This window comes from Copadichromis virginalis, linkage group LG13 (assembly GCF_057382275.1).
Source record: "Copadichromis virginalis isolate Kocher_CV1m ecotype Utaka linkage group LG13, C_Virginalis_male_GT1.1, whole genome shotgun sequence".
Taxonomy (NCBI): domain Eukaryota; kingdom Metazoa; phylum Chordata; class Actinopteri; order Cichliformes; family Cichlidae; genus Copadichromis; species Copadichromis virginalis.
This window is the reverse complement of record NC_140630.1, coordinates 2,290,655-2,317,619: the sequence shown is the minus strand read 5'-3', so window position 1 is coordinate 2,317,619 and position 26,965 is coordinate 2,290,655. Positions and strand designations below refer to the sequence as shown.

General features: G+C 44.6%; 28 non-coding genes across 28 annotated transcripts; 20 read left to right on the top strand and 8 right to left on the bottom strand.

The window, feature by feature from the left end:
* The first annotated feature begins 738 nt into the window (after positions 1–738).
* trnat-agu (transfer RNA threonine (anticodon AGU)) lies at positions 739–812 on the top strand. The gene has a single exon. It is a non-coding gene; the product is annotated as a tRNA-Thr (tRNA).
* Positions 813–1,177: 365 nt separating this feature from the next.
* On the bottom strand, positions 1,178–1,251 carry trnat-cgu (transfer RNA threonine (anticodon CGU)). The gene has a single exon. It is a non-coding gene; the product is annotated as a tRNA-Thr (tRNA).
* A 110-nt stretch (positions 1,252–1,361) lies between these two features.
* trnat-ugu (transfer RNA threonine (anticodon UGU)) lies at positions 1,362–1,435 on the top strand. The gene has a single exon. It is a non-coding gene; the product is annotated as a tRNA-Thr (tRNA).
* A 1,978-nt stretch (positions 1,436–3,413) lies between these two features.
* trnat-agu (transfer RNA threonine (anticodon AGU)) lies at positions 3,414–3,487 on the top strand. Its single transcript has one exon. It is a non-coding gene; the product is annotated as a tRNA-Thr (tRNA).
* A 365-nt stretch (positions 3,488–3,852) lies between these two features.
* trnat-cgu (transfer RNA threonine (anticodon CGU)) lies at positions 3,853–3,926 on the bottom strand. Its single transcript has one exon. It is a non-coding gene; the product is annotated as a tRNA-Thr (tRNA).
* A 110-nt stretch (positions 3,927–4,036) lies between these two features.
* trnat-ugu (transfer RNA threonine (anticodon UGU)) lies at positions 4,037–4,110 on the top strand. Its single transcript has one exon. It is a non-coding gene; the product is annotated as a tRNA-Thr (tRNA).
* A 1,985-nt stretch (positions 4,111–6,095) lies between these two features.
* trnat-agu (transfer RNA threonine (anticodon AGU)) lies at positions 6,096–6,169 on the top strand. Its single transcript has one exon. It is a non-coding gene; the product is annotated as a tRNA-Thr (tRNA).
* A 365-nt stretch (positions 6,170–6,534) lies between these two features.
* Positions 6,535–6,608, bottom strand: trnat-cgu (transfer RNA threonine (anticodon CGU)). Its single transcript has one exon. It is a non-coding gene; the product is annotated as a tRNA-Thr (tRNA).
* A 110-nt stretch (positions 6,609–6,718) lies between these two features.
* On the top strand, positions 6,719–6,792 carry trnat-ugu (transfer RNA threonine (anticodon UGU)). The gene has a single exon. It is a non-coding gene; the product is annotated as a tRNA-Thr (tRNA).
* Positions 6,793–8,770: 1,978 nt separating this feature from the next.
* trnat-agu (transfer RNA threonine (anticodon AGU)) lies at positions 8,771–8,844 on the top strand. Its single transcript has one exon. It is a non-coding gene; the product is annotated as a tRNA-Thr (tRNA).
* Positions 8,845–9,209: 365 nt separating this feature from the next.
* On the bottom strand, positions 9,210–9,283 carry trnat-cgu (transfer RNA threonine (anticodon CGU)). Its single transcript has one exon. It is a non-coding gene; the product is annotated as a tRNA-Thr (tRNA).
* Positions 9,284–9,393: 110 nt separating this feature from the next.
* On the top strand, positions 9,394–9,471 carry trnat-cgu (transfer RNA threonine (anticodon CGU)). Its single transcript has one exon. It is a non-coding gene; the product is annotated as a tRNA-Thr (tRNA).
* Positions 9,472–11,452: 1,981 nt separating this feature from the next.
* Positions 11,453–11,526, top strand: trnat-agu (transfer RNA threonine (anticodon AGU)). The gene has a single exon. It is a non-coding gene; the product is annotated as a tRNA-Thr (tRNA).
* Positions 11,527–11,891: 365 nt separating this feature from the next.
* On the bottom strand, positions 11,892–11,965 carry trnat-cgu (transfer RNA threonine (anticodon CGU)). Its single transcript has one exon. It is a non-coding gene; the product is annotated as a tRNA-Thr (tRNA).
* A 110-nt stretch (positions 11,966–12,075) lies between these two features.
* On the top strand, positions 12,076–12,149 carry trnat-ugu (transfer RNA threonine (anticodon UGU)). Its single transcript has one exon. It is a non-coding gene; the product is annotated as a tRNA-Thr (tRNA).
* A 1,985-nt stretch (positions 12,150–14,134) lies between these two features.
* On the top strand, positions 14,135–14,208 carry trnat-agu (transfer RNA threonine (anticodon AGU)). Its single transcript has one exon. It is a non-coding gene; the product is annotated as a tRNA-Thr (tRNA).
* A 365-nt stretch (positions 14,209–14,573) lies between these two features.
* trnat-cgu (transfer RNA threonine (anticodon CGU)) lies at positions 14,574–14,647 on the bottom strand. Its single transcript has one exon. It is a non-coding gene; the product is annotated as a tRNA-Thr (tRNA).
* Positions 14,648–14,757: 110 nt separating this feature from the next.
* Positions 14,758–14,831, top strand: trnat-ugu (transfer RNA threonine (anticodon UGU)). The gene has a single exon. It is a non-coding gene; the product is annotated as a tRNA-Thr (tRNA).
* Positions 14,832–16,816: 1,985 nt separating this feature from the next.
* trnat-agu (transfer RNA threonine (anticodon AGU)) lies at positions 16,817–16,890 on the top strand. Its single transcript has one exon. It is a non-coding gene; the product is annotated as a tRNA-Thr (tRNA).
* Positions 16,891–17,255: 365 nt separating this feature from the next.
* On the bottom strand, positions 17,256–17,329 carry trnat-cgu (transfer RNA threonine (anticodon CGU)). Its single transcript has one exon. It is a non-coding gene; the product is annotated as a tRNA-Thr (tRNA).
* Positions 17,330–17,439: 110 nt separating this feature from the next.
* On the top strand, positions 17,440–17,513 carry trnat-ugu (transfer RNA threonine (anticodon UGU)). The gene has a single exon. It is a non-coding gene; the product is annotated as a tRNA-Thr (tRNA).
* Positions 17,514–19,498: 1,985 nt separating this feature from the next.
* On the top strand, positions 19,499–19,572 carry trnat-agu (transfer RNA threonine (anticodon AGU)). Its single transcript has one exon. It is a non-coding gene; the product is annotated as a tRNA-Thr (tRNA).
* A 512-nt stretch (positions 19,573–20,084) lies between these two features.
* Positions 20,085–20,158, top strand: trnat-ugu (transfer RNA threonine (anticodon UGU)). The gene has a single exon. It is a non-coding gene; the product is annotated as a tRNA-Thr (tRNA).
* Positions 20,159–22,143: 1,985 nt separating this feature from the next.
* Positions 22,144–22,217, top strand: trnat-agu (transfer RNA threonine (anticodon AGU)). The gene has a single exon. It is a non-coding gene; the product is annotated as a tRNA-Thr (tRNA).
* Positions 22,218–22,582: 365 nt separating this feature from the next.
* Positions 22,583–22,656, bottom strand: trnat-cgu (transfer RNA threonine (anticodon CGU)). Its single transcript has one exon. It is a non-coding gene; the product is annotated as a tRNA-Thr (tRNA).
* Positions 22,657–22,766: 110 nt separating this feature from the next.
* On the top strand, positions 22,767–22,840 carry trnat-ugu (transfer RNA threonine (anticodon UGU)). The gene has a single exon. It is a non-coding gene; the product is annotated as a tRNA-Thr (tRNA).
* A 1,985-nt stretch (positions 22,841–24,825) lies between these two features.
* On the top strand, positions 24,826–24,899 carry trnat-agu (transfer RNA threonine (anticodon AGU)). Its single transcript has one exon. It is a non-coding gene; the product is annotated as a tRNA-Thr (tRNA).
* Positions 24,900–25,411: 512 nt separating this feature from the next.
* Positions 25,412–25,485, top strand: trnat-ugu (transfer RNA threonine (anticodon UGU)). Its single transcript has one exon. It is a non-coding gene; the product is annotated as a tRNA-Thr (tRNA).
* Positions 25,486–26,965: the final 1,480 nt, after the last annotated feature.

Sequence of the window (26,965 nt, the reverse complement as noted above, 5' to 3'; positions counted from 1 at the left end):
TTTGACATTGAGTATAGTGCTGGGAAGGACAACCAAGATGCAGATGGGCTGTTGAGACGTCCGTATCTGCATGCCTGTGATATATCTGATCAGAGTTCTAATGATGAGGAAAATGCCATTGAAGGCTTTACTGCACAGCTCTTGCGCCGCAACAAAGAGCCAGATTTTCCAACCGAGGCAGTAAAGGCAGTATGCAAGAGACATGAGTATTCCTCAACTCTTGAGGAGGAGGCAGCAGTACCATCGTCTGCACGAGTACAATGTTTGGCTATTGGAGCCTCTGCAATACCAGCAGATTTCTGTCAAACTGATGTAGCTGGGCCATGCCCCCTGCTGCAGATGTCTCTTTCCGATTGGCTACGTGAACAGAAATTAGATCTGGAGAGCTGAGAGAGTCTTGCAGAAAGCTACCAGTTAGCCATTGAGCACATTCAAAAGAGTGCTTTACGAAACAAACAAAGCTTTGACAGTAAAGTGCGGGAATCCACCCTTGCCAAGGGAAATAGAGTTGTTTTGAGGACTTGTTCAGACTCACCCTGTTGAATCAGTCTCAAAAGCTTCTCCTTCACCTTATGATGTTTCCACCGAGGTCATTGAAGAAGTGAGGAACAGGAAGTTACTTGTTGGACTATTTGACCATATCCTACATTGATAGTGCACAAAAGTTAAAAAAGTGAACTCGTCTCCTTCTGCAGTACCAGGTAATACCAGGTATTACCGGATTGCCTGACAGCAGGAGGCGCTGTGGCTTAGCTGGTCAAAGTGCCTGTCTAGTAAACAGGAGATCCTGGGTTCAAATCCCAGCAGTGCCTTCCTGTTACCATTTGAAACCATCTTCTTCACAGTGTTAATTGCATTCTTAATCTTGGAGTTGGGAAATCTTTCAAAGTCTTTGTATGTCCTCAGTTATCCACCTCACGGTACTCTTGAGAGCTTTAAAAACTTCTTTGCACCCGATCCGAGAAGCTTCTTCAGTTCTAGAACAAATGCTGGAGGGTCCCAGGCATTAAACCGCTAGTGGAGCTTCTGAGGGTTGTTCACCCAATATTGATGTCTTGGGCATGTCTAAATCTTCATTGTGTCCTCTTCTTGGAAACGAAGGAGAGAAAGCATAACGCCCAATGCTTCCCGCCATCAGCACTCATTAATGAAATGTAATGGCATTGGTAGGGAGGTGAGGCACTGCTGGGATTTGAACCCAGGATCTCCTGTTTACGAGACAGGCGCTTTGGCCAGCTAAGCCACAGCGCCTTGAGCTGTGTACCTCTGGCTACTGTCCAACAGCTGGTGGGGAAAAATGTGACAAACCGATTCAAAACTGTGTCTGCAGAGGTTACTTGGTTTTTCCCTTCCCTGAAGGAGGCACTGTAGCTTAGCCGGTCAAAGCACCTGTCTTGTAAACAGGAGATCCTGGGTTCAAATCCCAGCAGTGCCTGTTGAGCTATTTCAAAATAAGAAATTCTGTGTAGGCAACTTTTCCTCAATGTCAAAATAAAAGGAAGTAATCTGTTGAATCTGAAGTTTGGAGGCACTAAAGATTTAGCAAAGGACACCCCAGCAGCTGTGCACCACATGCAGATGAAAAACATCAAAACTGAAAGTCTACTAAAACATGAAACTGCGCAACTGTGACAACAGACATAAATGGACCAGTATAGAAACTGGGTGAGGCAGGGTTATATTGAGCTTTCGTCCCAAAAGTACTGTCAAGATTCTGCAAATCATTCGAGTTACTGATAAGAGAAGGTAAGACTGTTAGGTGTTGTGTTAAAATAAATGCCGAAGAGTTCTCTATTAAAAACAGCATAAGGAGGTGTTCTACTTTCCTCTTATGTTATGGAAAAGTGTATAGGCAGCAGGAATTTGAGTCAGGTCTCGGTATTTCTTGATGATGTCACTCCTTTCTCAGCTACACTTGAGAACCATGAGGAATGATCGCTGAAGGTCCTCCATAGGATGAAAGAATTTACTTTAAAGCTGTCGCCAGAGAAATGTCAGTTCTTCAGGACATCTGTCCAATATCTCAGCCATGTTGTATCATCAGAAGGGCTCAAAACAGATCCAGCTGCCCTCACTACCTGGCCAAGACCAGATAACATCAAGTAGCTTAAGTCTTTCCTTGGGTTCACTGGATATTACAGGAGGTTTATAAAAGACTATTCCAAGCTTGCAATACCCCTTAATCACTTAAGTGCTGGTTGCCTCCCACTGAAGAGAAAATCCAGTCTGTCTGGCAGAAACCACAAGGTTTCTACCAGTGCGGATCTCAAAAAGCCTTTTTCACGAAAAATGGACCCCAACCGCTGAAGATACTTTTAAGACATTGATTCTCAAGCTCACAACAGCTCCTGTTCTTGGGTTTGCAGATCCAAAGAACATTATATTGTGCACACCGATGCAAGCGCCCATGTTCTTGGTGCAGCCCTATATCAAGAACAGGAGAGCAAGTCATTGCCTGTGCCAGTAGGGGTCTCTCCAAGTCCGAGCAAAGGTACCCTGCACACAAGCTTGACTTCCTGTCTGTGAAGTGGGCTGTCACCCAGAACGTTTTCCGCTGTATCTATGGAGTAAAATGTACAGTGATGACAGACAATAATCCACTCACATACGTTTTAACATCTGCAAAGTTGGACGCAGTAGGGCATTGCTGGTTGGCCGTACTTTCCAGTTTTGATTTTGACATTGAGCATAGTGCTGGGAAGGACAACCAAGATGCAGATGGGCTGTTGAGACGTCCGTATCTGCATGCCTGTGATATATCTGATCAGAGTTCTAATGATGAGGAAAATGCCATTGAAGGCTTTACTGCACAGCTCTTGCGCCGCAACAAAGAGCCAGATTTTCCAACCGAGGCAGTAAAGGCAGTATGCAAGAGACATGAGTATTCCTCAACTCTTGAGGAGGAGGCAGCAGTACCATCGTCTGCACGAGTACAATGTTTGGCTATTGGAGCCTCTGCAATACCAGCAGATTTCTGTCAAACTGATGTAGCTGGGCCATGCCCCCTGCTGCAGATGTCTCTTTCCGATTGGCTACGTGAACAGAAATTAGATCTGGAGAGCTGAGAGAGTCTTGCAGAAAGCTACCAGTTAGCCATTGAGCACATTCAAAAGAGTGCTTTACGAAACAAACAAAGCTTTGACAGTAAAGTGCGGGAATCCACCCTTGCCAAGGGAAATAGAGTTGTTTTGAGGACTTGTTCAGACTCACCCTGTTGAATCAGTCTCAAAAGCTTCTCCTTCACCTTATGATGTTTCCACCGAGGTCATTGAAGAAGTGAGGAACAGGAAGTTACTTGTTGGACTATTTGACCATATCCTACATTGATAGTGCACAAAAGTTAAAAAAGTGAACTCGTCTCCTTCTGCAGTACCAGGTAATACCAGGTATTACCGGATTGCCTGTCAGCAGGAGGCGCTGTGGCTCAGCTGGTCAAAGCGCCTGTCTAGTAAACAGGAGATCCTGGGTTCAAATCCCAGCAGTGCCTTCCTGTTACCATTTGAAACCATCTTCTTCACAGTGTTAATTGCATTCTTAATCTTGGAGTTGGGAAATCTTTCAAAGTCTTTGTATGTCCTCAGTTATCCACCTCACGGTACTCTTGAGAGCTTTAAAAACTTCTTTGCACCCGATCCGAGAAGCTTCTTCAGTTCTAGAACAAATGCTGGAGGGTCCCAGGCATTAAACCGCTAGTGGAGCTTCTGAGGGTTGTTCACCCAATATTGATGTCTTGGGCATGTCTAAATCTTCATTGTGTCCTCTTCTTGGAAACGAAGGAGAGAAAGCATAACGCCCAATGCTTCCCGCCATCAGCACTCATTAATGAAATGTAATGGCATTGGTAGGGAGGTAAGGCACTGCTGGGATTTTAACCCAGGATCTCCTGTTTACGAGACAGGCGCTTTGGCCAGCTAAGCCACAGCGCCTTGAGCTGTGTACCTCTGGCTACTGTCCAACAGCTGGTGGGGAAAAATGTGACAAACCGATTCAAAACTGTGTCTGCAGAGGTTACTTGGTTTTTCCCTTCCCTGAAGGAGGCACTGTAGCTTAGCCGGTCAAAGCACCTGTCTTGTAAACAGGAGATCCTGGGTTCAAATCCCAGCAGTGCCTGTTGAGCTATTTCAAAATAAGAAATTCTGTGTAGGCAACTTTTCCTCAATGTCAAAATAAAAGGAAGTAATCTGTTGAATCTGAAGTTTGGAGGCACTAAAGATTTAGCAAAGGACACCCCAGCAGCTGTGCACCACATGCAGATGAAAAACATCAAAACTGAAAGTCTACTAAAACATGAAACTGCGCAACTGTGACAACAGACATAAATGGACCAGTATAGAAACTGGGTGAGGCAGGGTTATATTGAGCTTTCGTCCCAAAAGTACTGTCAAGATTCTGCAAATCATTCGAGTTACTGATAAGAGAAGGTAAGACTGTTAGGTGTTGTGTTAAAATAAATGCCGAAGAGTTCTCTATTAAAAACAGCATAAGGAGGTGTTCTACTTTCCTCTTATGTTATGGAAAAGTGTATAGGCAGCAGGAATTTGAGTCAGGTCTCGGTATTTCTTGATGATGTCACTCCTTTCTCAGCTACACTTGAGAACCATGAGGAATGATCGCTGAAGGTCCTCCATAGGATGAAAGAATTTACTTTAAAGCTGTCGCCAGAGAAATGTCAGTTCTTCAGGACATCTGTCCAATATCTCAGCCATGTTGTATCATCAGAAGGGCTCAAAACAGATCCAGCTGCCCTCACTACCTGGCCAAGACCAGCTAACATCAAGTAGCTTAAGTCTTTCCTTGGGTTCACTGGATATTACAGGAGGTTTATAAAAGACTATTCCAAGCTTGCAATACCCCTTAATCACTTAAGTGCTGGTTGCCTCCCACTGAAGAGAAAATCCAGTCTGTCTGGCAGAAACCACAAGGTTTCTACCAGTGCGGATCTCAAAAAGCCTTTTTCACGAAAAATGGACCCCAACCGCTGAAGATACTTTTAAGACATTGATTCTCAAGCTCACAACAGCTCCTGTTCTTGGGTTTGCAGATCCAAAGAACATTATATTGTGCACACCGATGCAAGCGCCCATGTTCTCGGTGCAGCCCTATATCAAGAACAGGAGAGCAAGTTAAGAGTCATTGCCTGTGCCAGTAGGGGTCTCTCCAAGTCCGAGCAAAGGTACCCTGCACACAAGCTTGACTTCCTGTCTGTGAAGTGGGCTGTCACCCAGAACGTTTTCCGCTGTATCTATGGAGTAAAATGTACAGTGATGACAGACAATAATCCACTCACATACGTTTTAACATCTGCAAAGTTGGACGCAGTAGGGCATTGCTGGTTGGCCGTACTTTCCAGTTTTGATTTTGACATTGAGTATAGTGCTGGGAAGGACAACCAAGATGCAGATGGGCTGTTGAGACGTCCGTATCTGCATGCCTGTGATATATCTGATCAGAGTTCTAATGATGAGGAAAATGCCATTGAAGGCTTTACTGCACAGCTCTTGCGCCGCAACAAAGAGCCAGATTTTCCAACCGAGGCAGTAAAGGCAGTATGCAAGAGACATGAGTATTCCTCAACTCTTGAGGAGGAGGCAGCAGTACCATCGTCTGCACGAGTACAATGTTTGGCTATTGGAGCCTCTGCAATACCAGCAGATTTCTGTCAAACTGATGTAGCTGGGCCATGCCCCCTGCTGCAGATGTCTCTTTCCGATTGGCTACGTGAACAGAAATTAGATCTGGAGAGCTGAGAGAGTCTTGCAGAAAGCTACCAGTTAGCCATTGAGCACATTCAAAAGAGTGCTTTACGAAACAAACAAAGCTTTGACAGTAAAGTGCGGGAATCCACCCTTGCCAAGGGAAATAGAGTTGTTTTGAGGACTTGTTCAGACTCACCCTGTTGAATCAGTCTCAAAAGCTTCTCCTTCACCTTATGATGTTTCCACCGAGGTCATTGAAGAAGTGAGGAACAGGAAGTTACTTGTTGGACTATTTGACCATATCCTACATTGATAGTGCACAAAAGTTAAAAAAGTGAACTCGTCTCCTTCTGCAGTACCAGGTAATACCAGGTATTACCGGATTGCCTGACAGCAGGAGGCGCTGTGGCTTAGCTGGTCAAAGTGCCTGTCTAGTAAACAGGAGATCCTGGGTTCAAATCCCAGCAGTGCCTTCCTGTTACCATTTGAAACCATCTTCTTCACAGTGTTAATTGCATTCTTAATCTTGGAGTTGGGAAATCTTTCAAAGTCTTTGTATGTCCTCAGTTATCCACCTCACGGTACTCTTGAGAGCTTTAAAAACTTCTTTGCACCCGATCCGAGAAGCTTCTTCAGTTCTAGAACAAATGCTGGAGGGTCCCAGGCATTAAACCGCTAGTGGAGCTTCTGAGGGTTGTTCACCCAATATTGATGTCTTGGGCATGTCTAAATCTTCATTGTGTCCTCTTCTTGGAAACGAAGGAGAGAAAGCATAACGCCCAATGCTTCCCGCCATCAGCACTCATTAATGAAATGTAATGGCATTGGTAGGGAGGTGAGGCACTGCTGGGATTTGAACCCAGGATCTCCTGTTTACGAGACAGGCGCTTTGGCCAGCTAAGCCACAGCGCCTTGAGCTGTGTACCTCTGGCTACTGTCCAACAGCTGGTGGGGAAAAATGTGACAAACCGATTCAAAACTGTGTCTGCAGAGGTTACTTGGTTTTTCCCTTCCCTGAAGGAGGCACTGTAGCTTAGCCGGTCAAAGCACCTGTCTTGTAAACAGGAGATCCTGGGTTCAAATCCCAGCAGTGCCTGTTGAGCTATTTCAAAATAAGAAATTCTGTGTAGGCAACTTTTCCTCAATGTCAAAATAAAAGGAAGTAATCTGTTGAATCTGAAGTTTGGAGGCACTAAAGATTTAGCAAAGGACACCCCAGCAGCTGTGCACCACATGCAGATGAAAAACATCAAAACTGAAAGTCTACTAAAACATGAAACTGCGCAACTGTGACAACAGACATAAATGGACCAGTATAGAAACTGGGTGAGGCAGGGTTATATTGAGCTTTCGTCCCAAAAGTACTGTCAAGATTCTGCAAATCATTCGAGTTACTGATAAGAGAAGGTAAGACTGTTAGGTGTTGTGTTAAAATAAATGCCGAAGAGTTCTCTATTAAAAACAGCATAAGGAGGTGTTCTACTTTCCTCTTATGTTATGGAAAAGTGTATAGGCAGCAGGAATTTGAGTCAGGTCTCGGTATTTCTTGATGATGTCACTCCTTTCTCAGCTACACTTGAGAACCATGAGGAATGATCGCTGAAGGTCCTCCATAGGATGAAAGAATTTACTTTAAAGCTGTCGCCAGAGAAATGTCAGTTCTTCAGGACATCTGTCCAATATCTCAGCCATGTTGTATCATCAGAAGGGCTCAAAACAGATCCAGCTGCCCTCACTACCTGGCCAAGACCAGATAACATCAAGTAGCTTAAGTCTTTCCTTGGGTTCACTGGATATTACAGGAGGTTTATAAAAGACTATTCCAAGCTTGCAATACCCCTTAATCACTTAAGTGCTGGTTGCCTCCCACTGAAGAGAAAATCCAGTCTGTCTGGCAGAAACCACAAGGTTTCTACCAGTGCGGATCTCAAAAAGCCTTTTTCACGAAAAATGGACCCCAACCGCTGAAGATACTTTTAAGACATTGATTCTCAAGCTCACAACAGCTCCTGTTCTTGGGTTTGCAGATCCAAAGAACATTATATTGTGCACACCGATGCAAGCGCCCATGTTCTTGGTGCAGCCCTATATCAAGAACAGGAGAGCAAGTCATTGCCTGTGCCAGTAGGGGTCTCTCCAAGTCCGAGCAAAGGTACCCTGCACACAAGCTTGACTTCCTGTCTGTGAAGTGGGCTGTCACCCAGAACGTTTTCCGCTGTATCTATGGAGTAAAATGTACAGTGATGACAGACAATAATCCACTCACATACGTTTTAACATCTGCAAAGTTGGACGCAGTAGGGCATTGCTGGTTGGCCGTACTTTCCAGTTTTGATTTTGACATTGAGTATAGTGCTGGGAAGGACAACCAAGATGCAGATGGGCTGTTGAGACGTCCGTATCTGCATGCCTGTGATATATCTGATCAGAGTTCTAATGATGAGGAAAATGCCATTGAAGGCTTTACTGCACAGCTCTTGCGCCGCAACAAAGAGCCAGATTTTCCAACCGAGGCAGTAAAGGCAGTATGCAAGAGACATGAGTATTCCTCAACTCTTGAGGAGGAGGCAGCAGTACCATCGTCTGCACGAGTACAATGTTTGGCTATTGGAGCCTCTGCAATACCAGCAGATTTCTGTCAAACTGATGTAGCTGGGCCATGCCCCCTGCTGCAGATGTCTCTTTCCGATTGGCTACGTGAACAGAAATTAGATCTGGAGAGCTGAGAGAGTCTTGCAGAAAGCTACCAGTTAGCCATTGAGCACATTCAAAAGAGTGCTTTACGAAACAAACAAAGCTTTGACAGTAAAGTGCGGGAATCCACCCTTGCCAAGGGAAATAGAGTTGTTTTGAGGACTTGTTCAGACTCACCCTGTTGAATCAGTCTCAAAAGCTTCTCCTTCACCTTATGATGTTTCCACCGAGGTCATTGAAGAAGTGAGGAACAGGAAGTTACTTGTTGGACTATTTGACCATATCCTACATTGATAGTGCACAAAAGTTAAAAAAGTGAACTCGTCTCCTTCTGCAGTACCAGGTAATACCAGGTATTACCGGTTTGCCTGTCAGCAGGAGGCGCTGTGGCTCAGCTGGTCAAAGCGCCTGTCTAGTAAACAGGAGATCCTGGGTTCAAATCCCAGCAGTGCCTTCCTGTTACCATTTGAAACCATCTTCTTCACAGTGTTAATTGCATTCTTAATCTTGGAGTTGGGAAATCTTTCAAAGTCTTTGTATGTCCTCAGTTATCCACCTCACGGTACTCTTGAGAGCTTTAAAAACTTCTTTGCACCCGATCCGAGAAGCTTCTTCAGTTCTAGAACAAATGCTGGAGGGTCCCAGGCATTAAACCGCTAGTGGAGCTTCTGAGGGTTGTTCACCCAATATTGATGTCTTGGGCATGTCTAAATCTTCATTGTGTCCTCTTCTTGGAAACGAAGGAGAGAAAGCATAACGCCCAATGCTTCCCGCCATCAGCACTCATTAATGAAATGTAATGGAATTGGTAGGGAGGTGAGGCACTGCTGGGATTTGAACCCAGGATCTCCTGTTTACGAGACAGGCGCTTTGGCCAGCTAAGCCACAGCGCCTTGAGCTGTGTACCTCTGGCTACTGTCCAACAGCTGGTGGGGAAAAATGTGACAAACCGATTCAAAACTGTGTCTGCAGAGGTTACTTGGTTTTTCCCTTCCCTGACGGAGACAATGTAGCTTAGCCGGTCAAAGCACCTGTCTCGTAAACAGGAGATCCTGGGTTCAAATCCCAGCAGTACCTGTTGAGCTATTTCAAAATAAGAAATTCTGTGTAGGCAACTTTTCCTCAATGTCAAAATAAAAGGAAGTAATCTGTTGAATCTGAAGTTTGGAGGCACTAAAGATTTAGCAAAGGACACCCCAGCAGCTGTGCACCACATGCAGATGAAAAACATCAAAACTGAAAGTCTACTAAAACATGAAACTGCGCAACTGTGACAACAGACATAAATGGACCAGTATAGAAACTGGGTGAGGCAGGGTTATATTGAGCTTTCGTCCCAAAAGTACTGTCAAGATTCTGCAAATCATTCGAGTTACTGATAAGAGAAGGTAAGACTGTTAGGTGTTGTGTTAAAATAAATGCCGAAGAGTTCTCTATTAAAAACAGCATAAGGAGGTGTTCTACTTTCCTCTTATGTTATGGAAAAGTGTATAGGCAGCAGGAATTTGAGTCAGGTCTCGGTATTTCTTGATGATGTCACTCCTTTCTCAGCTACACTTGAGAACCATGAGGAATGATCGCTGAAGGTCCTCCATAGGATGAAAGAATTTACTTTAAAGCTGTCGCCAGAGAAATGTCAGTTCTTCAGGACATCTGTCCAATATCTCAGCCATGTTGTATCATCAGAAGGGCTCAAAACAGATCCAGCTGCCCTCACTACCTGGCCAAGACCAGATAACATCAAGTAGCTTAAGTCTTTCCTTGGGTTCACTGGATATTACAGGAGGTTTATAAAAGACTATTCCAAGCTTGCAATACCCCTTAATCACTTAAGTGCTGGTTGCCTCCCACTGAAGAGAAAATCCAGTCTGTCTGGCAGAAACCACAAGGTTTCTACCAGTGCGGATCTCAAAAAGCCTTTTTCACGAAAAATGGACCCCAACCGCTGAAGATACTTTTAAGACATTGATTCTCAAGCTCACAACAGCTCCTGTTCTTGGGTTTGCAGATCCAAAGAACATTATATTGTGCACACCGATGCAAGCGCCCATGTTCTCGGTGCAGCCCTATATCAAGAACAGGAGAGCAAGTTAAGAGTCATTGCCTGTGCCAGTAGGGGTCTCTCCAAGTCCGAGCAAAGGTACCCTGCACACAAGCTTGACTTCCTGTCTGTGAAGTGGGCTGTCACCCAGAACGTTTTCCGCTGTATCTATGGAGTAAAATGTACAGTGATGACAGACAATAATCCACTCACATACGTTTTAACATCTGCAAAGTTGGACGCAGTAGGGCATTGCTGGTTGGCCGTACTTTCCAGTTTTGATTTTGACATTGAGTATAGTGCTGGGAAGGACAACCAAGATGCAGATGGGCTGTTGAGACGTCCGTATCTGCATGCCTGTGATATATCTGATCAGAGTTCTAATGATGAGGAAAATGCCATTGAAGGCTTTACTGCACAGCTCTTGCGCCGCAACAAAGAGCCAGATTTTCCAACCGAGGCAGTAAAGGCAGTATGCAAGAGACATGAGTATTCCTCAACTCTTGAGGAGGAGGCAGCAGTACCATCGTCTGCACGAGTACAATGTTTGGCTATTGGAGCCTCTGCAATACCAGCAGATTTCTGTCAAACTGATGTAGCTGGGCCATGCCCCCTGCTGCAGATGTCTCTTTCCGATTGGCTACGTGAACAGAAATTAGATCTGGAGAGCTGAGAGAGTCTTGCAGAAAGCTACCAGTTAGCCATTGAGCACATTCAAAAGAGTGCTTTACGAAACAAACAAAGCTTTGACAGTAAAGTGCGGGAATCCACCCTTGCCAAGGGAAATAGAGTTGTTTTGAGGACTTGTTCAGACTCACCCTGTTGAATCAGTCTCAAAAGCTTCTCCTTCACCTTATGATGTTTCCACCGAGGTCATTGAAGAAGTGAGGAACAGGAAGTTACTTGTTGGACTATTTGACCATATCCTACATTGATAGTGCACAAAAGTTAAAAAAGTGAACTCGTCTCCTTCTGCAGTACCAGGTAATACCAGGTATTACCGGATTGCCTGACAGCAGGAGGCGCTGTGGCTTAGCTGGTCAAAGTGCCTGTCTAGTAAACAGGAGATCCTGGGTTCAAATCCCAGCAGTGCCTTCCTGTTACCATTTGAAACCATCTTCTTCACAGTGTTAATTGCATTCTTAATCTTGGAGTTGGGAAATCTTTCAAAGTCTTTGTATGTCCTCAGTTATCCACCTCACGGTACTCTTGAGAGCTTTAAAAACTTCTTTGCACCCGATCCGAGAAGCTTCTTCAGTTCTAGAACAAATGCTGGAGGGTCCCAGGCATTAAACCGCTAGTGGAGCTTCTGAGGGTTGTTCACCCAATATTGATGTCTTGGGCATGTCTAAATCTTCATTGTGTCCTCTTCTTGGAAACGAAGGAGAGAAAGCATAACGCCCAATGCTTCCCGCCATCAGCACTCATTAATGAAATGTAATGGCATTGGTAGGGAGGTGAGGCACTGCTGGGATTTGAACCCAGGATCTCCTGTTTACGAGACAGGCGCTTTGGCCAGCTAAGCCACAGCGCCTTGAGCTGTGTGCCTCTGGCTACTGTCCAACAGCTGGTGGGGAAAAATGTGACAAACCGATTCAAAACTGTGTCTGCAGAGGTTACTTGGTTTTTCCCTTCCCTGAAGGAGGCACTGTAGCTTAGCCGGTCAAAGCACCTGTCTTGTAAACAGGAGATCCTGGGTTCAAATCCCGGCAGTGCCTGTTGAGCTATTTCAAAATAAGAAATTCTGTGTAGGCAACTTTTCCTCAATGTCAAAATAAAAGGAAGTAATCTGTTGAATCTGAAGTTTGGAGGCACTAAAGATTTAGCAAAGGACACCCCAGCAGCTGTGCACCACATGCAGATGAAAAACATCAAAACTGAAAGTCTACTAAAACATGAAACTGCGCAACTGTGACAACAGACATAAATGGACCAGTATAGAAACTGGGTGAGGCAGGGTTATATTGAGCTTTCGTCCCAAAAGTACTGTCAAGATTCTGCAAATCATTCGAGTTACTGATAAGAGAAGGTAAGACTGTTAGGTGTTGTGTTAAAATAAATGCCGAAGAGTTCTCTATTAAAAACAGCATAAGGAGGTGTTCTACTTTCCTCTTATGTTATGGAAAAGTGTATAGGCAGCAGGAATTTGAGTCAGGTCTCGGTATTTCTTGATGATGTCACTCCTTTCTCAGCTACACTTGAGAACCATGAGGAATGATCGCTGAAGGTCCTCCATAGGATGAAAGAATTTACTTTAAAGCTGTCGCCAGAGAAATGTCAGTTCTTCAGGACATCTGTCCAATATCTCAGCCATGTTGTATCATCAGAAGGGCTCAAAACAGATCCAGCTGCCCTCACTACCTGGCCAAGACCAGATAACATCAAGTAGCTTAAGTCTTTCCTTGGGTTCACTGGATATTACAGGAGGTTTATAAAAGACTATTCCAAGCTTGCAATACCCCTTAATCACTTAAGTGCTGGTTGCCTCCCACTGAAGAGAAAATCCAGTCTGTCTGGCAGAAACCACAAGGTTTCTACCAGTGCGGATCTCAAAAAGCCTTTTTCACGAAAAATGGACCCCAACCGCTGAAGATACTTTTAAGACATTGATTCTCAAGCTCACAACAGCTCCTGTTCTTGGGTTTGCAGATCCAAAGAACATTATATTGTGCACACCAATGCAAGCGCCCATGTTCTCGGTGCAGCCCTATATCAAGAACAGGAGAGCAAGTTAAGAGTCATTGCCTGTGCCAGTAGGGGTCTCTCCAAGTCCGAGCAAAGGTACCCTGCACACAAGCTTGACTTCCTGTCTGTGAAGTGGGCTGTCACCCAGAACGTTTTCCGCTGTATCTATGGAGTAAAATGTACAGTGATGACAGACAATAATCCACTCACATACGTTTTAACATCTGCAAAGTTGGACGCAGTAGGGCATTGCTGGTTGGCCGTACTTTCCAGTTTTGATTTTGACATTGAGTATAGTGCTGGGAAGGACAACCAAGATGCAGATGGGCTGTTGAGACGTCCGTATCTGCATGCCTGTGATATATCTGATCAGAGTTCTAATGATGAGGAAAATGCCATTGAAGGCTTTACTGCACAGCTCTTGCGCCGCAACAAAGAGCCAGATTTTCCAACCGAGGCAGTAAAGGCAGTATGCAAGAGACATGAGTATTCCTCAACTCTTGAGGAGGAGGCAGCAGTACCATCGTCTGCACGAGTACAATGTTTGGCTATTGGAGCCTCTGCAATACCAGCAGATTTCTGTCAAACTGATGTAGCTGGGCCATGCCCCCTGCTGCAGATGTCTCTTTCCGATTGGCTACGTGAACAGAAATTAGATCTGGAGAGCTGAGAGAGTCTTGCAGAAAGCTACCAGTTAGCCATTGAGCACATTCAAAAGAGTGCTTTACGAAACAAACAAAGCTTTGACAGTAAAGTGCGGGAATCCACCCTTGCCAAGGGAAATAGAGTTGTTTTGAGGACTTGTTCAGACTCACCCTGTTGAATCAGTCTCAAAAGCTTCTCCTTCACCTTATGATGTTTCCACCGAGGTCATTGAAGAAGTGAGGAACAGGAAGTTACTTGTTGGACTATTTGACCATATCCTACATTGATAGTGCACAAAAGTTAAAAAAGTGAACTCGTCTCCTTCTGCAGTACCAGGTAATACCAGGTATTACCGGATTGCCTGACAGCAGGAGGCGCTGTGGCTTAGCTGGTCAAAGTGCCTGTCTAGTAAACAGGAGATCCTGGGTTCAAATCCCAGCAGTGCCTTCCTGTTACCATTTGAAACCATCTTCTTCACAGTGTTAATTGCATTCTTAATCTTGGAGTTGGGAAATCTTTCAAAGTCTTTGTATGTCCTCAGTTATCCACCTCACGGTACTCTTGAGAGCTTTAAAAACTTCTTTGCACCCGATCCGAGAAGCTTCTTCAGTTCTAGAACAAATGCTGGAGGGTCCCAGGCATTAAACCGCTAGTGGAGCTTCTGAGGGTTGTTCACCCAATATTGATGTCTTGGGCATGTCTAAATCTTCATTGTGTCCTCTTCTTGGAAACGAAGGAGAGAAAGCATAACGCCCAATGCTTCCCGCCATCAGCACTCATTAATGAAATGTAATGGCATTGGTAGGGAGGTAAGGCACTGCTGGGATTTGAACCCAGGATCTCCTGTTTACGAGACAGGCGCTTTGGCCAGCTAAGCCACAGCGCCTTGAGCTGTGTGCCTCTGGCTACTGTCCAACAGCTGGTGGGGAAAAATGTGACAAACCGATTCAAAACTGTGTCTGCAGAGGTTACTTGGTTTTTCCCTTCCCTGAAGGAGGCACTGTAGCTTAGCCGGTCAAAGCACCTGTCTTGTAAACAGGAGATCCTGGGTTCAAATCCCAGCAGTGCCTGTTGAGCTATTTCAAAATAAGAAATTCTGTGTAGGCAACTTTTCCTCAATGTCAAAATAAAAGGAAGTAATCTGTTGAATCTGAAGTTTGGAGGCACTAAAGATTTAGCAAAGGACACCCCAGCAGCTGTGCACCACATGCAGATGAAAAACATCAAAACTGAAAGTCTACTAAAACATGAAACTGCGCAACTGTGACAACAGACATAAATGGACCAGTATAGAAACTGGGTGAGGCAGGGTTATATTGAGCTTTCGTCCCAAAAGTACTGTCAAGATTCTGCAAATCATTCGAGTTACTGATAAGAGAAGGTAAGACTGTTAGGTGTTGTGTTAAAATAAATGCCGAAGAGTTCTCTATTAAAAACAGCATAAGGAGGTGTTCTACTTTCCTCTTATGTTATGGAAAAGTGTATAGGCAGCAGGAATTTGAGTCAGGTCTCGGTATTTCTTGATGATGTCACTCCTTTCTCAGCTACACTTGAGAACCATGAGGAATGATCGCTGAAGGTCCTCCATAGGATGAAAGAATTTACTTTAAAGCTGTCGCCAGAGAAATGTCAGTTCTTCAGGACATCTGTCCAATATCTCAGCCATGTTGTATCATCAGAAGGGCTCAAAACAGATCCAGCTGCCCTCACTACCTGGCCAAGACCAGATAACATCAAGTAGCTTAAGTCTTTCCTTGGGTTCACTGGATATTACAGGAGGTTTATAAAAGACTATTCCAAGCTTGCAATACCCCTTAATCACTTAAGTGCTGGTTGCCTCCCACTGAAGAGAAAATCCAGTCTGTCTGGCAGAAACCACAAGGTTTCTACCAGTGCGGATCTCAAAAAGCCTTTTTCACAAAAAATGGACCCCAACCGCTGAAGATACTTTTAAGACATTGATTCTCAAGCTCACAACAGCTCCTGTTCTTGGGTTTGCAGATCCAAAGAACATTATATTGTGCACACCGATGCAAGCGCCCATGTTCTCGGTGCAGCCCTATATCAAGAACAGGAGAGCAAGTTAAGAGTCATTGCCTGTGCCAGTAGGGGTCTCTCCAAGTCCGAGCAAAGGTACCCTGCACACAAGCTTGACTTCCTGTCTGTGAAGTGGGCTGTCACCCAGAACGTTTTCCGCTGTATCTATGGAGTAAAATGTACAGTGATGACAGACAATAATCCACTCACATACGTTTTAACATCTGCAAAGTTGGACGCAGTAGGGCATTGCTGGTTGGCCGTACTTTCCAGTTTTGATTTTGACATTGAGTATAGTGCTGGGAAGGACAACCAAGATGCAGATGGGCTGTTGAGACGTCCGTATCTGCATGCCTGTGATATATCTGATCAGAGTTCTAATGATGAGGAAAATGCCATTGAAGGCTTTACTGCACAGCTCTTGCGCCGCAACAAAGAGCCAGATTTTCCAACCGAGGCAGTAAAGGCAGTATGCAAGAGACATGAGTATTCCTCAACTCTTGAGGAGGAGGCAGCAGTACCATCGTCTGCACGAGTACAATGTTTGGCTATTGGAGCCTCTGCAATACCAGCAGATTTCTGTCAAACTGATGTAGCTGGGCCATGCCCCCTGCTGCAGATGTCTCTTTCCGATTGGCTACGTGAACAGAAATTAGATCTGGAGAGCTGAGAGAGTCTTGCAGAAAGCTACCAGTTAGCCATTGAGCACATTCAAAAGAGTGCTTTACGAAACAAACAAAGCTTTGACAGTAAAGTGCGGGAATCCACCCTTGCCAAGGGAAATAGAGTTGTTTTGAGGACTTGTTCAGACTCACCCTGTTGAATCAGTCTCAAAAGCTTCTCCTTCACCTTATGATGTTTCCACCGAGGTCATTGAAGAAGTGAGGAACAGGAAGTTACTTGTTGGACTATTTGACCATATCCTACATTGATAGTGCACAAAAGTTAAAAAAGTGAACTCGTCTCCTTCTGCAGTACCAGGTAATACCAGGTATTACCGGATTGCCTGACAGCAGGAGGCGCTGTGGCTTAGCTGGTCAAAGTGCCTGTCTAGTAAACAGGAGATCCTGGGTTCAAATCCCAGCAGTGCCTTCCTGTTACCATTTGAAACCATCTTCTTCACAGTGTTAATTGCATTCTTAATCTTGGAGTTGGGAAATCTTTCAAAGTCTTTGTATGTCCTCAGTTATCCACCTCACGGTACTCTTGAGAGCTTTAAAAACTTCTTTGCACCCGATCCGAGAAGCTTCTTCAGTTCTAGAACAAATGCTGGAGGGTCCCAGGCATTAAACCGCTAGTGGAGCTTCTGAGGGTTGTTCACCCAATATTGATGTCTTGGGCATGTCTAAATCTTCATTGTGTCCTCTTCTTGGAAACGAAGGAGAGAAAGCATAACGCCCAATGCTTCCCGCCATCAGCACTCATTAATGAAATGTAATGGCATTGGTAGGGAGGTGAGGCACTGCTGGGATTTGAACCCAGGATCTCCTGTTTACGAGACAGGCGCTTTGGCCAGCTAAGCCACAGCGCCTTGAGCTGTGTGCCTCTGGCTACTGTCCAACAGCTGGTGGGGAAAAATGTGACAAACCGATTCAAAACTGTGTCTGCAGAGGTTACTTGGTTTTTCCCTTCCCTGAAGGAGGCACTGTAGCTTAGCCGGTCAAAGCACCTGTCTTGTAAACAGGAGATCCTGGGTTCAAATCCCAGCAGTGCCTGTTGAGCTATTTCAAAATAAGAAATTCTGTGTAGGCAACTTTTCCTCAATGTCAAAATAAAAGGAAGTAATCTGTTGAATCTGAAGTTTGGAGGCACTAAAGATTTAGCAAAGGACACCCCAGCAGCTGTGCACCACATGCAGATGAAAAACATCAAAACTGAAAGTCTACTAAAACATGAAACTGCGCAACTGTGACAACAGACATAAATGGACCAGTATAGAAACTGGGTGAGGCAGGGTTATATTGAGCTTTCGTCCCAAAAGTACTGTCAAGATTCTGCAAATCATTCGAGTTACTGATAAGAGAAGGTAAGACTGTTAGGTGTTGTGTTAAAATAAATGCCGAAGAGTTCTCTATTAAAAACAGCATAAGGAGGTGTTCTACTTTCCTCTTATGTTATGGAAAAGTGTATAGGCAGCAGGAATTTGAGTCAGGTCTCGGTATTTCTTGATGATGTCACTCCTTTCTCAGCTACACTTGAGAACCATGAGGAATGATCGCTGAAGGTCCTCCATAGGATGAAAGAATTTACTTTAAAGCTGTCGCCAGAGAAATGTCAGTTCTTCAGGACATCTGTCCAATATCTCAGCCATGTTGTATCATCAGAAGGGCTCAAAACAGATCCAGCTGCCCTCACTACCTGGCCAAGACCAGATAACATCAAGTAGCTTAAGTCTTTCCTTGGGTTCACTGGATATTACAGGAGGTTTATAAAAGACTATTCCAAGCTTGCAATACCCCTTAATCACTTAAGTGCTGGTTGCCTCCCACTGAAGAGAAAATCCAGTCTGTCTGGCAGAAACCACAAGGTTTCTACCAGTGCGGATCTCAAAAAGCCTTTTTCACGAAAAATGGACCCCAACCGCTGAAGATACTTTTAAGACATTGATTCTCAAGCTCACAACAGCTCCTGTTCTTGGGTTTGCAGATCCAAAGAACATTATATTGTGCACACCGATGCAAGCGCCCATGTTCTCGGTGCAGCCCTATATCAAGAACAGGAGAGCAAGTTAAGAGTCATTGCCTGTGCCAGTAGGGGTCTCTCCAAGTCCGAGCAAAGGTACCCTGCACACAAGCTTGACTTCCTGTCTGTGAAGTGGGCTGTCACCCAGAACGTTTTCCGCTGTATCTATGGAGTAAAATGTACAGTGATGACAGACAATAATCCACTCACATACGTTTTAACATCTGCAAAGTTGGACGCAGTAGGGCATTGCTGGTTGGCCGTACTTTCCAGTTTTGATTTTGACATTGAGTATAGTGCTGGGAAGGACAACCAAGATGCAGATGGGCTGTTGAGACGTCCGTATCTGCATGCCTGTGATATATCTGATCAGAGTTCTAATGATGAGGAAAATGCCATTGAAGGCTTTACTGCACAGCTCTTGCGCCGCAACAAAGAGCCAGATTTTCCAACCGAGGCAGTAAAGGCAGTATGCAAGAGACATGAGTATTCCTCAACTCTTGAGGAGGAGGCAGCAGTACCATCGTCTGCACGAGTACAATGTTTGGCTATTGGAGCCTCTGCAATACCAGCAGATTTCTGTCAAACTGATGTAGCTGGGCCATGCCCCCTGCTGCAGATGTCTCTTTCCGATTGGCTACGTGAACAGAAATTAGATCTGGAGAGCTGAGAGAGTCTTGCAGAAAGCTACCAGTTAGCCATTGAGCACATTCAAAAGAGTGCTTTACGAAACAAACAAAGCTTTGACAGTAAAGTGCGGGAATCCACCCTTGCCAAGGGAAATAGAGTTGTTTTGAGGACTTGTTCAGACTCACCCTGTTGAATCAGTCTCAAAAGCTTCTCCTTCACCTTATGATGTTTCCACCGAGGTCATTGAAGAAGTGAGGAACAGGAAGTTACTTGTTGGACTATTTGACCATATCCTACATTGATAGTGCACAAAAGTTAAAAAAGTGAACTCGTCTCCTTCTGCAGTACCAGGTAATACCAGGTATTACCGGATTGCCTGTCAGCAGGAGGCGCTGTGGCTTAGCTGGTCAAAGTGCCTGTCTAGTAAACAGGAGATCCTGGGTTCAAATCCCAGCAGTGCCTTCCTGTTACCATTTGAAACCATCTTCTTCACAGTGTTAATTGCATTCTTAATCTTGGAGTTGGGAAATCTTTCAAAGTCTTTGTATGTCCTCAGTTATCCACCTCACGGTACTCTTGAGAGCTTTAAAAACTTCTTTGCACCCGATCCGAGAAGCTTCTTCAGTTCTAGAACAAATGCTGGAGGGTCCCAGGCATTAAACCGCTAGTGGAGCTTCTGAGGGTTGTTCACCCAATATTGATGTCTTGGGCATGTCTAAATCTTCATTGTGTCCTCTTCTTGGAAACGAAGGAGAGAAAGCATAACGCCCAATGCTTCCCGCCATCACCACTCATTAATGAAATGTAATGGCATTTGTAGGGAGGTAAGGCACTGCTGGGATTTGAACCCAGGATATCCTGTTTACGAGCTGTGTGCCTCTGGCTACTGTCCAACAGCTGGTGGGGAAAAATGTGACAAACCGATTCAAAACTGTGTCTGCAGAGGTTACTTGGTTTTTCCCTTCCCTGAAGGAGGCACTGTAGCTTAGCCGGTCAAAGCACCTGTCTTGTAAACAGGAGATCCTGGGTTCAAATCCCAGCAGTGCCTGTTGAGCTATTTCAAAATAAGAAATTCTGTGTAGGCAACTTTTCCTCAATGTCAAAATAAAAGGAAGTAATCTGTTGAATCTGAAGTTTGGAGGCACTAAAGATTTAGCAAAGGACACCCCAGCAGCTGTGCACCACATGCAGATGAAAAACATCAAAACTGAAAGTCTACTAAAACATGAAACTGCGCAACTGTGACAACAGACATAAATGGACCAGTATAGAAACTGGGTGAGGCAGGGTTATATTGAGCTTTCGTCCCAAAAGTACTGTCAAGATTCTGCAAATCATTCGAGTTACTGATAAGAGAAGGTAAGACTGTTAGGTGTTGTGTTAAAATAAATGCCGAAGAGTTCTCTATTAAAAACAGCATAAGGAGGTGTTCTACTTTCCTCTTATGTTATGGAAAAGTGTATAGGCAGCAGGAATTTGAGTCAGGTCTCGGTATTTCTTGATGATGTCACTCCTTTCTCAGCTACACTTGAGAACCATGAGGAATGATCGCTGAAGGTCCTCCATAGGATGAAAGAATTTACTTTAAAGCTGTCGCCAGAGAAATGTCAGTTCTTCAGGACATCTGTCCAATATCTCAGCCATGTTGTATCATCAGAAGGGCTCAAAACAGATCCAGCTGCCCTCACTACCTGGCCAAGACCAGATAACATCAAGTAGCTTAAGTCTTTCCTTGGGTTCACTGGATATTACAGGAGGTTTATAAAAGACTATTCCAAGCTTGCAATACCCCTTAATCACTTAAGTGCTGGTTGCCTCCCACTGAAGAGAAAATCCAGTCTGTCTGGCAGAAACCACAAGGTTTCTACCAGTGCGGATCTCAAAAAGCCTTTTTCACAAAAAATGGACCCCAACCGCTGAAGATACTTTTAAGACATTGATTCTCAAGCTCACAACAGCTCCTGTTCTTGGGTTTGCAGATCCAAAGAACATTATATTGTGCACACCGATGCAAGCGCCCATGTTCTCGGTGCAGCCCTATATCAAGAACAGGAGAGCAAGTTAAGAGTCATTGCCTGTGCCAGTAGGGGTCTCTCCAAGTCCGAGCAAAGGTACCCTGCACACAAGCTTGACTTCCTGTCTGTGAAGTGGGCTGTCACCCAGAACGTTTTCCGCTGTATCTATGGAGTAAAATGTACAGTGATGACAGACAATAATCCACTCACATACGTTTTAACATCTGCAAAGTTGGACGCAGTAGGGCATTGCTGGTTGGCCGTACTTTCCAGTTTTGATTTTGACATTGAGCATAGTGCTGGGAAGGACAACCAAGATGCAGATGGGCTGTTGAGACGTCCGTATCTGCATGCCTGTGATATATCTGATCAGAGTTCTAATGATGAGGAAAATGCCATTGAAGGCTTTACTGCACAGCTCTTGCGCCGCAACAAAGAGCCAGATTTTCCAACCGAGGCAGTAAAGGCAGTATGCAAGAGACATGAGTATTCCTCAACTCTTGAGGAGGAGGCAGCAGTACCATCGTCTGCACGAGTACAATGTTTGGCTATTGGAGCCTCTGCAATACCAGCAGATTTCTGTCAAACTGATGTAGCTGGGCCATGCCCCCTGCTGCAGATGTCTCTTTCCGATTGGCTACGTGAACAGAAATTAGATCTGGAGAGCTGAGAGAGTCTTGCAGAAAGCTACCAGTTAGCCATTGAGCACATTCAAAAGAGTGCTTTACGAAACAAACAAAGCTTTGACAGTAAAGTGCGGGAATCCACCCTTGCCAAGGGAAATAGAGTTGTTTTGAGGACTTGTTCAGACTCACCCTGTTGAATCAGTCTCAAAAGCTTCTCCTTCACCTTATGATGTTTCCACCGAGGTCATTGAAGAAGTGAGGAACAGGAAGTTACTTGTTGGACTATTTGACCATATCCTACATTGATAGTGCACAAAAGTTAAAAAAGTGAACTCGTCTCCTTCTGCAGTACCAGGTAATACCAGGTATTACCGGATTGCCTGACAGCAGGAGGCGCTGTGGCTTAGCTGGTCAAAGTGCCTGTCTAGTAAACAGGAGATCCTGGGTTCAAATCCCAGCAGTGCCTTCCTGTTACCATTTGAAACCATCTTCTTCACAGTGTTAATTGCATTCTTAATCTTGGAGTTGGGAAATCTTTCAAAGTCTTTGTATGTCCTCAGTTATCCACCTCACGGTACTCTTGAGAGCTTTAAAAACTTCTTTGCACCCGATCCGAGAAGCTTCTTCAGTTCTAGAACAAATGCTGGAGGGTCCCAGGCATTAAACCGCTAGTGGAGCTTCTGAGGGTTGTTCACCCAATATTGATGTCTTGGGCATGTCTAAATCTTCATTGTGTCCTCTTCTTGGAAACGAAGGAGAGAAAGCATAACGCCCAATGCTTCCCGCCATCAGCACTCATTAATGAAATGTAATGGCATTGGTAGGGAGGTGAGGCACTGCTGGGATTTGAACCCAGGATCTCCTGTTTACGAGACAGGCGCTTTGGCCAGCTAAGCCACAGCGCCTTGAGCTGTGTGCCTCTGGCTACTGTCCAACAGCTGGTGGGGAAAAATGTGACAAACCGATTCAAAACTGTGTCTGCAGAGGTTACTTGGTTTTTCCCTTCCCTGAAGGAGGCACTGTAGCTTAGCCGGTCAAAGCACCTGTCTTGTAAACAGGAGATCCTGGGTTCAAATCCCAGCAGTGCCTGTTGAGCTATTTCAAAATAAGAAATTCTGTGTAGGCAACTTTTCCTCAATGTCAAAATAAAAGGAAGTAATCTGTTGAATCTGAAGTTTGGAGGCACTAAAGATTTAGCAAAGGACACCCCAGCAGCTGTGCACCACATGCAGATGAAAAACATCAAAACTGAAAGTCTACTAAAACATGAAACTGCGCAACTGTGACAACAGACATAAATGGACCAGTATAGAAACTGGGTGAGGCAGGGTTATATTGAGCTTTCGTCCCAAAAGTACTGTCAAGATTCTGCAAATCATTCGAGTTACTGATAAGAGAAGGTAAGACTGTTAGGTGTTGTGTTAAAATAAATGCCGAAGAGTTCTCTATTAAAAACAGCATAAGGAGGTGTTCTACTTTCCTCTTATGTTATGGAAAAGTGTATAGGCAGCAGGAATTTGAGTCAGGTCTCGGTATTTCTTGATGATGTCACTCCTTTCTCAGCTACACTTGAGAACCATGAGGAATGATCGCTGAAGGTCCTCCATAGGATGAAAGAATTTACTTTAAAGCTGTCGCCAGAGAAATGTCAGTTCTTCAGGACATCTGTCCAATATCTCAGCCATGTTGTATCATCAGAAGGGCTCAAAACAGATCCAGCTGCCCTCACTACCTGGCCAAGACCAGATAACATCAAGTAGCTTAAGTCTTTCCTTGGGTTCACTGGATATTACAGGAGGTTTATAAAAGACTATTCCAAGCTTGCAATACCCCTTAATCACTTAAGTGCTGGTTGCCTCCCACTGAAGAGAAAATCCAGTCTGTCTGGCAGAAACCACAAGGTTTCTACCAGTGCGGATCTCAAAAAGCCTTTTTCACGAAAAATGGACCCCAACCGCTGAAGATACTTTTAAGACATTGATTCTCAAGCTCACAACAGCTCCTGTTCTTGGGTTTGCAGATCCAAAGAACATTATATTGTGCACACCGATGCAAGCGCCCATGTTCTCGGTGCAGCCCTATATCAAGAACAGGAGAGCAAGTTAAGAGTCATTGCCTGTGCCAGTAGGGGTCTCTCCAAGTCCGAGCAAAGGTACCCTGCACACAAGCTTGACTTCCTGTCTGTGAAGTGGGCTGTCACCCAGAACGTTTTCCGCTGTATCTATGGAGTAAAATGTACAGTGATGACAGACAATAATCCACTCACATACGTTTTAACATCTGCAAAGTTGGACGCAGTAGGGCATTGCTGGTTGGCCGTACTTTCCAGTTTTGATTTTGACATTGAGTATAGTGCTGGGAAGGACAACCAAGATGCAGATGGGCTGTTGAGACGTCCGTATCTGCATGCCTGTGATATATCTGATCAGAGTTCTAATGATGAGGAAAATGCCATTGAAGGCTTTACTGCACAGCTCTTGCGCCGCAACAAAGAGCCAGATTTTCCAACCGAGGCAGTAAAGGCAGTATGCAAGAGACATGAGTATTCCTCAACTCTTGAGGAGGAGGCAGCAGTACCATCGTCTGCACGAGTACAATGTTTGGCTATTGGAGCCTCTGCAATACCAGCAGATTTCTGTCAAACTGATGTAGCTGGGCCATGCCCCCTGCTGCAGATGTCTCTTTCCGATTGGCTACGTGAACAGAAATTAGATCTGGAGAGCTGAGAGAGTCTTGCAGAAAGCTACCAGTTAGCCATTGAGCACATTCAAAAGAGTGCTTTACGAAACAAACAAAGCTTTGACAGTAAAGTGCGGGAATCCACCCTTGCCAAGGGAAATAGAGTTGTTTTGAGGACTTGTTCAGACTCACCCTGTTGAATCAGTCTCAAAAGCTTCTCCTTCACCTTATGATGTTTCCACCGAGGTCATTGAAGAAGTGAGGAACAGGAAGTTACTTGTTGGACTATTTGACCATATCCTACATTGATAGTGCACAAAAGTTAAAAAAGTGAACTCGTCTCCTTCTGCAGTACCAGGTAATACCAGGTATTACCGGATTGCCTGTCAGCAGGAGGCGCTGTGGCTTAGCTGGTCAAAGTGCCTGTCTAGTAAACAGGAGATCCTGGGTTCAAATCCCAGCAGTGCCTTCCTGTTACCATTTGAAACCATCTTCTTCACAGTGTTAATTGCATTCTTAATCTTGGAGTTGGGAAATCTTTCAAAGTCTTTGTATGTCCTCAGTTATCCACCTCACGGTACTCTTGAGAGCTTTAAAAACTTCTTTGCACCCGATCCGAGAAGCTTCTTCAGTTCTAGAACAAATGCTGGAGGGTCCCAGGCATTAAACCGCTAGTGGAGCTTCTGAGGGTTGTTCACCCAATATTGATGTCTTGGGCATGTCTAAATCTTCATTGTGTCCTCTTCTTGGAAACGAAGGAGAGAAAGCATAACGCCCAATGCTTCCCGCCATCACCACTCATTAATGAAATGTAATGGCATTTGTAGGGAGGTAAGGCACTGCTGGGATTTGAACCCAGGATATCCTGTTTACGAGCTGTGTGCCTCTGGCTACTGTCCAACAGCTGGTGGGGAAAAATGTGACAAACCGATTCAAAACTGTGTCTGCAGAGGTTACTTGGTTTTTCCCTTCCCTGAAGGAGGCACTGTAGCTTAGCCGGTCAAAGCACCTGTCTTGTAAACAGGAGATCCTGGGTTCAAATCCCAGCAGTGCCTGTTGAGCTATTTCAAAATAAGAAATTCTGTGTAGGCAACTTTTCCTCAATGTCAAAATAAAAGGAAGTAATCTGTTGAATCTGAAGTTTGGAGGCACTAAAGATTTAGCAAAGGACACCCCAGCAGCTGTGCACCACATGCAGATGAAAAACATCAAAACTGAAAGTCTACTAAAACATGAAACTGCGCAACTGTGACAACAGACATAAATGGACCAGTATAGAAACTGGGTGAGGCAGGGTTATATTGAGCTTTCGTCCCAAAAGTACTGTCAAGATTCTGCAAATCATTCGAGTTACTGATAAGAGAAGGTAAGACTGTTAGGTGTTGTGTTAAAATAAATGCCGAAGAGTTCTCTATTAAAAACAGCATAAGGAGGTGTTCTACTTTCCTCTTATGTTATGGAAAAGTGTATAGGCAGCAGGAATTTGAGTCAGGTCTCGGTTTTTCTTGATGATGTCACTCCTTTCTCAGCTACACTTGAGAACCATGAGGAATGATCGCTGAAGGTCCTCCATAGGATGAAAGAATTTACTTTAAAGCTGTCGCCAGAGAAATGTCAGTTCTTCAGGACATCTGTCCAATATCTCAGCCATGTTGTATCATCAGAAGGGCTCAAAACAGATCCAGCTGCCCTCACTACCTGGCCAAGACCAGCTAACATCAAGTAGCTTAAGTCTTTCCTTGGGTTCACTGGATATTACAGGAGGTTTATAAAAGACTATTCCAAGCTTGCAATACCCCTTAATCACTTAAGTGCTGGTTGCCTCCCACTGAAGAGAAAATCCAGTCTGTCTGGCAGAAACCACAAGGTTTCTACCAGTGCGGATCTCAAAAAGCCTTTTTCACAAAAAATGGACCCCAACCGCTGAAGATACTTTTAAGACATTGATTCTCAAGCTCACAACAGCTCCTGTTCTTGGGTTTGCAGATCCAAAGAACATTATATTGTGCACACCGATGCAAGCGCCCATGTTCTCGGTGCAGCCCTATATCAAGAACAGGAGAGCAAGTTAAGAGTCATTGCCTGTGCCAGTAGGGGTCTCTCCAAGTCCGAGCAAAGGTACCCTGCACACAAGCTTGACTTCCTGTCTGTGAAGTGGGCTGTCACCCAGAACGTTTTCCGCTGTATCTATGGAGTAAAATGTACAGTGATGACAGACAATAATCCACTCACATACGTTTTAACATCTGCAAAGTTGGACGCAGTAGGGCATTGCTGGTTGGCCGTACTTTCCAGTTTTGATTTTGACATTGAGTATAGTGCTGGGAAGGACAACCAAGATGCAGATGGGCTGTTGAGACGTCCGTATCTGCATGCCTGTGATATATCTGATCAGAGTTCTAATGATGAGGAAAATGCCATTGAAGGCTTTACTGCACAGCTCTTGCGCCGCAACAAAGAGCCAGATTTTCCAACCGAGGCAGTAAAGGCAGTATGCAAGAGACATGAGTATTCCTCAACTCTTGAGGAGGAGGC